We start from the raw sequence: 10,000 nt of genomic DNA on the forward strand, positions 1-10,000 counted from the left end.
TCATAATCCTGTACATTTTCCCTCTCAACGACTGAGTTTTGCTGTTTGTACAGCTGAGGAAGCAGTGGAAAGTAGTAAATAATACTATCTATTTCATAAGCCTAGTTATATTTTTGGCATGCTTGGGTATATGAAAATCTGGTGGTATATCTAGAAATAGCACATCTGCTACTGTACAGTGCTCTGTCAGAGTGTGTCATGATGGTGTTGGTGGTATCAGATTTGTAGCAAGGAATTTGACTCTCTCTGCAATATATCCATCTGATGCTCACATCAAAACTGTTTTGTGATTGTCATTCTCAATCACTTAAAGACAGCATTTTTTTAAGTTTTAAGTCCCCTACAAGAAATGTTCAGGTACCCCATTTTGCACTTTTTTGGCTCTGTTAAAACTATGCTGTCCACAGTGCTGTCAGATCTAACCATGCCCACTGTTTATAAAGCCCCATACTTTTAGTAATATCTGCATGGCTGAATATGTAGTGATATAGGAAATAGATTTTAATTTCAATGCCTCATTTTTGGATTAATGCCAAATACACATAATGCTGCTCATAAAGGGGGCAAATTGTAAGATGTATTTCTGTAGCCCTTATATCATTAATCTAGCCTCTAGATCTGTATTTCATTAGTAAAAAGGACATGACAAATCTTGTAATTTCACAGACAACCTGTGCCATGCACAAATACTTCACATTTACAGTTTAGAAACTCATATTCACCTGCACAACATATATGCAGTACATAGCACACAACACCACATTTCAGTCACCTGAATTATCACACTGCAGCTCATAATCACATTCATTTCCCAAGATCTGCCACCATACCTGGAATGCTTAGTAGAATATTTCAGCAATTTCTGTTTATCCTGACATTTTTTTACAGAGACAGCAATGCTAAAGTTGCAGGGATAGAATCCTTCCCAATAGTACTTTTTTTGTACTTAAAATGCAAAATGTGGTGATAATTATGTGGCTGGTTTGATTATGCCCCTGCATTGTTTTAAAATGAAAGCTGCACCTATCTATTTAGCTATCTATCTATCTACGGTATCTATCTATCTAAATATCTATCTATGAAAGACAGGAAGGAATACAAACTGGCATTGCCATCCACCTGCTTTCTACCTATTAAGCTGAGATTTCCCACTGCTTCCTCAGTGTAGGAATATAATTCTTTTGCTGCCTTATTTTCCTCAGAATGTAGAAACTGTGCTTCCTTATACTTACTTGAGGCATTTAAATGATCACTTCCTTCTCTTGGAGTTTGTGAGAGCAGCCGAGTTAAGTTTCTTAGATTTAAGAAATAATACTAGCCATTCCTAAGGACAGTATTGCATTTGTGCATGAGAAGTAGATCATTAATTCAAAAGGATTCAGACTGAATTTATTTCTACTCAATTTTAAATGAGCATAGTGGTATCCTAAGTGACACCAGAAAACTTTTTTCCTGGAGGGGAGTAATGCCCAACCACTACTCATGTTGGGGGCTGTGCATCATTCACTCAGTAATCTCTCTTAGTTCCATGCATGCCATTCAGCATATCAGGCAACTAGCAACCCTCCAGGCAATCGTCTCTGTAGCAGTCATTTTTTGGGGGATCGGGTTGCTAGCCTGGTGTCCAACCCTCCTCAGAGGATTACTACACAGTCACACAGAGGTCCAATTTAGAGTGTCCAATCCCCCTACTGCATGCCTTCGGAATGTGGGAGGAAACTGGACCACCTAGTGGAAACCCATGTGAACACAGGGAGGACATGCTGACGCCACACAGAAGGCATCTCAGTCAAGAATTGAACCAGAGAACCTCTTGCTGTGAGGTGACAATTATAACCGCTGCACCACTACACCACCCTCTCTATGTAATCAGTATATTTAATTCTGAGATCACCGTACATTCAACAGGTTGAGATTCATCCTAGGACTGACCTCATTCTTTGACCACAAAATTTGATTGGCTATGCAAATATTTTTTTTTTTTGCTTGCTTTTTTGTTTTTGTTTAGTTAAGCAGTGAGTTTATGTCATATTTCTATTGCACTGCATCCTGTTTTAAGGTGTAGTCTATCCTGGCATCTCTCCCAGCTTCATCTCTTTCTTTCAAAATTATTTATTTATTGACACTTGTTTACTGAGAAAGTTTGACTCGGTAATAAATACTCATTTTCAGTGCAGGCCTGGGAGGAAAAGCTCCAGAAAGTTAAATAAAATCAAATAAAACACTACCATAAATGTAATAATGAAAAAAAGCATATGTACTGTACATACAGTAAAGCAATGGAATGCAAAAGATACAGCAAAGCAGTGATGTAAAAATAACTAAAAATATGATAATTGAATATGACAATCAGTATCTACAGTAGTATTAGAAACATATTCTTCTGGGCTAGGAAATAAAAACAAAAAGTTACAAGTCCACCCTAAGAGTGGGGAGAGGGACAGTGTTGAAAGGTACAGATAGTGTGATGAGAGGTCTGGTTAGTAAGAATGTAAAGATAAGATAGATCATACAGGTGGGGAGCTCATACAGGTGACGGGCATGGTCTTAGCCATGAATTAGTGAGAAATTCTTTTGAGAGAAGCCTTAAATACATGGAGGATAGATGCAGTTCTGACTGAATCTGGTATAGAGATCCATAGTTTGGATATGTACTGTGAGTATAAACTTTGTCCCATACTTTTTGTTTTGGTTTATAGATTTCAAGAAGGTTTTTGTCTTGAGAACACAGGTGGTGATTTGAGAGATAGTGATGAAGTACTGAGGAGACAGAAGGGCAAGTAGAGGAGGTATATAGTATTTTATGGGTTAGAAGAAGTTGCTTACGGGCTAGTTAATGAGGGAGGTCCAACCAACTGAGATCATACAGTACAGAGTAATGATGGGCATTGTGTGGCAGGCTAGCTGAAAATGTAGCAGTCTTATTATAGCATTGCCCCAATTGTGATATAATAGAGATCTGGATGTGAGTCAAAATAGGTGAGCCATACAGAAGAGAGAGTAAATGACAAGTGTTATCTAGGATGATTCTACTAAAAGGAGTACAGGATTTCTTTACTTTATATATTAGACCTAGCTTTTGATGAGCTATTTTTATACAGTTATGTATGCAAAGATCAGACTTTTAGTTGTCATCCATGGTGACTCCAAGCAATTTGGTATGGGCAGCTACTTCTCTAGCTGCATTGTGCAAAGAGGTAATGTAGAACTTACTTTTGGCATTGGCATGGGACTTGGGAAAAAATAATAGTAGTTTAGTTTTCGGGGATTAAGTAAAAGTTAGTTTTGATGTAGCCACAGTTCGACTGAGTTGAAGGCATTTTGTGTCATGGATTGCAGTTGTAATGGGCTGTCAGATGGGAAGAGGAGAGTCGAATCTTCTACATATTGAATGAGGCAAGCTTGCTGAGAGGAAGTACAGTGGAATAAAAAGTGTACATACCCCTGTTAAATGCCAGGTTTTTGTGAAATAAAAAAAATGAGACCACAATAAATAATTTAAAACTTTTCCCACCTTTCATGTGACCTATAACCTGTACAATTCTATTGAAAAACAAGCAAATCTGCTAGGGGAAAAAATATAAAAAATAAAAAACTTGCAATAAGCTGGATGCATAACTGTGCACACCCTTAAACTAATACTTTGTTGAAGCACCTTTTGATTTAAGTACAGCATTCACTCTTCTTGGGTACACACCTACCATCAATTAAAGAGACTCTGATTTACCCCAAATAAAGTTCAGCTGTCCTAGTAGGATTTTCCTCACATTAACTCAGTTGCATGCTACAGCAAAAGCCATAGTTCACAGAGAGCTTACAAAGCATCAAAGGGATCTCATTGTTGAAAGGTATCAGTCAGGAGAAGGGTACAAAAAATGTCCACAGCATTGGATATATCATGGAACACAGTGAATACATTCATAAAAAAGTGGAGAAAATATGGTACAACAGTGATGTTGCAAGGAAATGGACGTCCCTTAAAAATTAATGAAAAGACAAGAAAAAAACTGGTCAGGGAGGCTGCCAAGAGACCTACAGCAACACTGAACAAGCTGCAGGAATTTATGGCAAGTACTGGTTGTGTACTACATGTGAAAACAATCTCCTGTATTCTCCATATGTCTGGGCTATGGGGTAGGGTTGCAAAATGGAAGCCTTTTCTTTCACAGAAAAATATCCAGGCCCAGCTAAAATTTGCAAAACAATACATCAAGTCTCCCAAAAGCATGTGGGGAAATGTGTTATGGTCTGATGAGACCAAGGTTGAACTTTTTGGCCACAATTCCAAAAGGTATGTTTGGTGCAAAAACAACACTTCACATCACCAAAAATACACCATCCCCATGGTGAAGCATGGTGGTGGCAGCATCATGCTTTTGGGTTGCTTTTCTTCAGCTGGAAATGGGGCTTTAGTCAAGGTGGAGGGAATTATGAACAGTTCCAAATACATCACTTTTGGCCCAAAACCTTCAGGTGTCTGCAAGAAAGCTTAAGATGAAGAGGAATTTTACCGTTCAAGATGACAATGACCCCAAGCATACATCCAAATCAACAAATTAATGGCTTCATCAGAAGAAAATTAAAGTTTTGGAATGGCCCCGCCAGACCCCAGACCTAAATCCAACAGAGAATCTCTGGGGTAACCTGACGAGGGCTGTGTATAAGAGATGTTCTTTCAATCTGACAGATTTGAAGTGCTTTTGCAAGGAAGAGTGGCAAATATTGCCAAGTGAAGATGTGCCATGCTGATAGACTCCTACACAAGAAGACTGAATGCTATAATTAAATCAAAAGGTGCTTCAACAAAGTATTAGTTTAGGGGTGTGCACACTTATAAAACCAGATTATTGTACATTTTTTAATTTTTTTATATTTTTCCCCTAACAGATTTGTTTGTTTTTTAATTGAATTGTACAGGTTATAGGTCACATTAAAGGTGTGAAAAGTTTTGAAATGATTTATTGTGGTCTCATTTTTTTGATATCACAAAAACCTGGCATTTTAACAGGGGGTTGTATACTTTTTGTATCCAATGTATGTATATAAATATACACACAAACACACACACACACACACACATATATATATATATATATATATATATATATATATATATATATATATATATATATATATACATATACATATATGTGTGTGTGTGTGTGTGTGTGTTTACGCGGGTACACTTCACATTCTTGAAATACTGAAATTGCAAATTTCAGAATCTTGAGACTAAAATATCGAAAGCCTAGTTCTGGGAAAGTCCATATAACCGAATCCGGAAATGTTGATTCAGCGGTTGCGGTGGTGCGCTGTGTTAATGGATAGCTGGAGATTTAGGTAAGTGTTTATATGTTAAGGGTTTTGGGTAGGAATTTTAGTGTATGTTAGTGCGTTGGGAAGTTGTAGGTGTAGGTTACGGTATGTAGGTAACAGTGTGAGTGTGTAAGTGTTGAGAATGGTGGTGTTTGTACATATGTGATGTGTGTTTGTGTGAGGATAATGTAGAGTGTGTATTGGTGGATTTTGTGTCTTTATCTTTTTAGTGCAATCTCAGAGTTAGTATATATAAGTAGTGGGGGTGTGGGGGTCGCAGCCCCCCACTTATATGTAGGGTAGGTTTGTGTATTTGTGTTGTTGTGTTTGTATGTGTTTTGTTTGTTTGTTGTAGTGTGGGGATGAAGGTGTATGAGGGTTTGTGTGGTGGAGGGTGTATTGAAAAGTCCCGATTTTAGGGGGTTTCGGTATTTTGAATTTTCGTCTTTATAGTCTCGAGATACTGAAATTCAAGATTTCAGTATTTCGAGATTATAATGTGAATCCATATATATTTATGTATGTGTATATATATATATATATATATATATATATATATATATATATATATACAGCTTGATGGGAAATTTCCTAACTCAGTCCTTAATTAAAGCTTATGAAATCAGTATTACTTCATTATTTAATGTTAGACAAGAGTTTCCTTTGCAGAAACTACAATATCACAATGTACATAGAACTCCCTCTTTCTGCAATTCATATGGAGTTATATGTTCTGGTAACATATTTAAGTGCAATTGTAAATTCTTCTTTAGTAATCATGTTGCTCTTACTACAACTAGAACTGTCTGGTTATCTGTCTTCTATATTGCTCGTGTTTCTCTTTGCAAATCCATGTATTTTAAGAGATTGCATCTCTGTGTATACTAAGTGTAGACAGTAAGAAAATATTTTTTCCAGAACAACCCTACCACATATTTTGTGCTTTTTACTCACTCACAAAGATTACACTAAGTCTACATGTAGTCTACACGTTGTGTAACCTTTATAAATCCTCCCTCAATATTTTAATCTTCAAGAAAATCGGTAGGAAAACTAAAATTAGGAGGAAGAATGGGTGAGTTATGCTTGAGTAGTCTGTACCCTTAAAATGGTGTATGAGTGGACATTTAGTGTAGATGTTAATGAATCCCAGGGACCATAACTGCTGGGAGTAGCAATTTCAGATATCAGTGGCACTTTTGTATTCTATTCTTGGACTACTGTAGCTGGTTTTCTTGCATCTGTTTTTTTGAACTGTTGGTATTGGGTGATCCCATGTGATATGCATTTCATCATTGTCAATAATGCTTTCCAGTTCATTTTTACAGTACTTCTCAGGTGCTTTTATTTTGTAGTGCTTGTGCAAACTCAGTACAACAGTCTTGCCCACTATTGTGCCTTTCAGTATACAGACCCTCAGCCATAGGTGTGTAACACCCAGAATCAAGATGTATAACTGCTTCCAGTTCTGTTTTACAGAACCTGCATTTGTCTGTTTTTCCCAGTTTTTCAATGGACCTCATAAACCAACGTGTCCGCAGCCTACAGTCTTGTGCAGCTGTTATTATCTTTTCATCTTTTAAGTTTCCATTCACCTCTCTTTAACCACTCCTTCATCAAATCCTTGCCAGCACGAGCTGTTGCAGAAGTTCTGTTTACTTGCCACTAAATATCAGAATTTTTCCCTTTTCTTTCCTTCTCTTAAAGTCCTTTTTATTTTTCTTTCACTTTTTGCACTTTCAGTTGCTATCTGATTTTTTTCTACTTCTAGTTTGATTCCCATTCCCACTTTATTCCAAATGCTTCTGATAAATTAACAAAATATATCATCTGAGACCTCTGCTCTTGAAGCTTTAAGACCTCTACTATGTTTGGATCTGATGAGTCCAACAGATATGTATGCAGACCCTTGATTACAGATCTATACATGCATGCAGTTTCAAGGACCCCCATACCTCGTTCAGAGTGAGGCATATATAATCTTAATACGCACTGTATCCGTATATCATTTGATATGCATGAAACATTTTTGTTGTTTTTGCGTCCAGTTAATACTATATCTTTTGGGTCCAGCCAATCACACCAAAGCTGTAAGTTAGAACAGGAAGAGCAAATTAATATATAACTTGCATTTTTATTCCTAGAAGAAAAGGCAGTTTTCAATATTACCTTTAGTCTCTGAAATATTCCTTACTGAGTTTTATTCTCATTTGTTCATGTTTTATTGTCAACTCTTTATCCATTCACAAGTACTTAAAACTCCCTTCTACTCAGATTGCTTTATATCATATTTCTGTCCCAGACTGACATCTTTATGGTGCTGCAGCCTTCCCTTTTAAAATATTGCATTTGCATATTTATCAAGACCAGATGTTATGCTTATATAATTTCAGAAAGTTTTAATCATTTGTAGCTGTGCTTTCAGTTCTTCATCTGTTGAACTACACAGTGTTTAAATCATCCACAATAACTAGATGAGATTTCTTTAAACAAGGCTAATTTCTGGGAGGTAAACTGAAAACATAACCTAACATGCTAAGTAAAAAGCTAAATGAGTTAAGGGCAAAACAAAACAGCAGAGGTGATAGAGAATCACCCTAGAATATCTGCCTTTAATTTTTTTCCCCTGGGAAAGTAATTTGCTTTTTGCCATAGCATAGCTGCAGTTTGACATTGCTTATTAGTTATTGCAATGCAACTTATTGATATAGGGTATCTTATAAATCTGTAAGCATTCCATTATCCATAAAACTAGGATGCAGTCAAATGCTATTTATCTATGACATGTATAGATTCTTCCCCTTTTTACAACTCTCTATTTTAGCTTTGGACAACATATAGTCCTTTCTTCCATATGAATTGAATTTAAACTAGATGGCTATTAACTCCCTAAACATCAATTCCAGTGTATAATTTGTATATTGTCCGATGGTGAGTTACTGGTTTTTAGTTCTTAAGATGGTTTACATGTTAACTGTCAAGGAGGAGTATAATTTTCCTGTTGTTAACCAGGTTAGTGTCTGTTTGGGAAGTGCTTATAACTAATTCTTACTCAGGGCTAAATCTTCTAATTCTTACTCAGGGCTAAATCTTTATGTAAAGATATTAATGCCTTTTAGCCTGAAGTTGGGTACTGGGAGTGGATATGAGGATTCCATTTAGGAGATTTTCATAATTTTGTCTCAGTTTTTTCTGGGTGCTACTCTACCCTATTTCATATCCTTCACATTAGAGATCCTTACTGTTTTGTTTTTTTTTTTTTGTTAGGTATTGTTTTGGTTATCAGTGAATTGATTTTTTTATCCATTTTTCCTTTATATTTAGTTGCATATATTATAAGTTATTCTGCCAGTGTCAATATTTGTGTTTATTACTGGAAATACTATATGACAAATCCTTTTGTGTTTTAATACTGAGCTGTTGCTTTTGCCACAGCTTTCTAAGGATTTTTAATATTAAGTTCCCTTTTCTGTAATCATCTTAAAGTGATGCTTCTTGTCCTTCTTGATTTCTAGTTTCTCTATTCAGTTCTTCCGTGGTGGCATTCTACTTGTTTCCTATCTTTCCTTTATTACTCTAAATTTGTGTGGTAACACTTTATCCAGTGTTAGTTAGCTGTATGGTAATGTGGCCTATTTATTTTTGTTATATCGCATTGATTGTCTTAATAGTCTTCATTAATGCGTCCATCTGTTTTGCCAGTCTTCTAACATTTTGTGTCATATTTACTTTCTGTAATCCATTTCTATTATCTATCATAATATGTCTATCGACCTCTATTAAATCAAGCAGGTCTTCCCTTAGACTATTTTTCTTCTGGAATGAGAGCATCTTCTTTGCTCTCTGTTTCCTGTTAGTCTTCTACAGAAAGTTCCAGAACTTTATATCTTCTGCTCCTCCATATGAGGACCCATTGGCCCATTATGCTGCAACATTACCTGTATCAGTGTTGCCAATGTTTTCTCCTCCTTTCATTGCTATGCAAATTCAACTGGACTTTCATGTCAGTCTCATACAGTAGGTTCCAAAACTTTACACTGTTCCAAATCCTCTTCATATGTATGTCATTCCACCTGTTGCTTTTCTCTTATCATGTTACAACACTGCCTATGTTCAAGTTTCTATGCTAAACCTTTCACTTCAGTTTCTATTTGTTTAATTTCTACCTCACTAGTCTTGCTTGTGTTTATATTCCTTCTTTGTGGTCTTATTTTCTGTGTAGTAAAATCTGCCATATCTATGTATTTTTCTCTTAAAATATCTTCAGAGCTGCTTTTCTTTATTAGTGTGGCTTTCATCTTTTTACAAATATCACCCTATAAGATTTCTTATTCTTTTCTGCGGCCTCTCTTTTCTGTGAGAAACTCATGATGTGCTGACTATTATCACAGACATTTCTCACTCACTTTGTATGCTGGTGATCACAGTCATTTCTGGCTAATAGGACACCATATTTTCAAAGCAAAAACAATTTCATCCCCCATGTACTTGGATCGTATACCCTTCAAACATTAGCTACACCCTGATATCCTGTCAATGAAAGTCGCAAACTGAATGGGAGACAAGAAACATATTTTGAGGGCTCATACATAAATGAGTTAACACTAACATTGTGGAATCAACTTTCACTTGGTAATACAGGAACCAAATATTATGCAGTTGAGACTCTGGCCCTCCATCATAT

This window comes from Protopterus annectens, chromosome 4.part0 (genome assembly GCF_019279795.1).
Source record: "Protopterus annectens isolate FY-2018-M chromosome 4.part0, PAN1.0, whole genome shotgun sequence".
Classification (NCBI taxonomy): Eukaryota; Metazoa; Chordata; order Ceratodontiformes; family Protopteridae; genus Protopterus; species Protopterus annectens.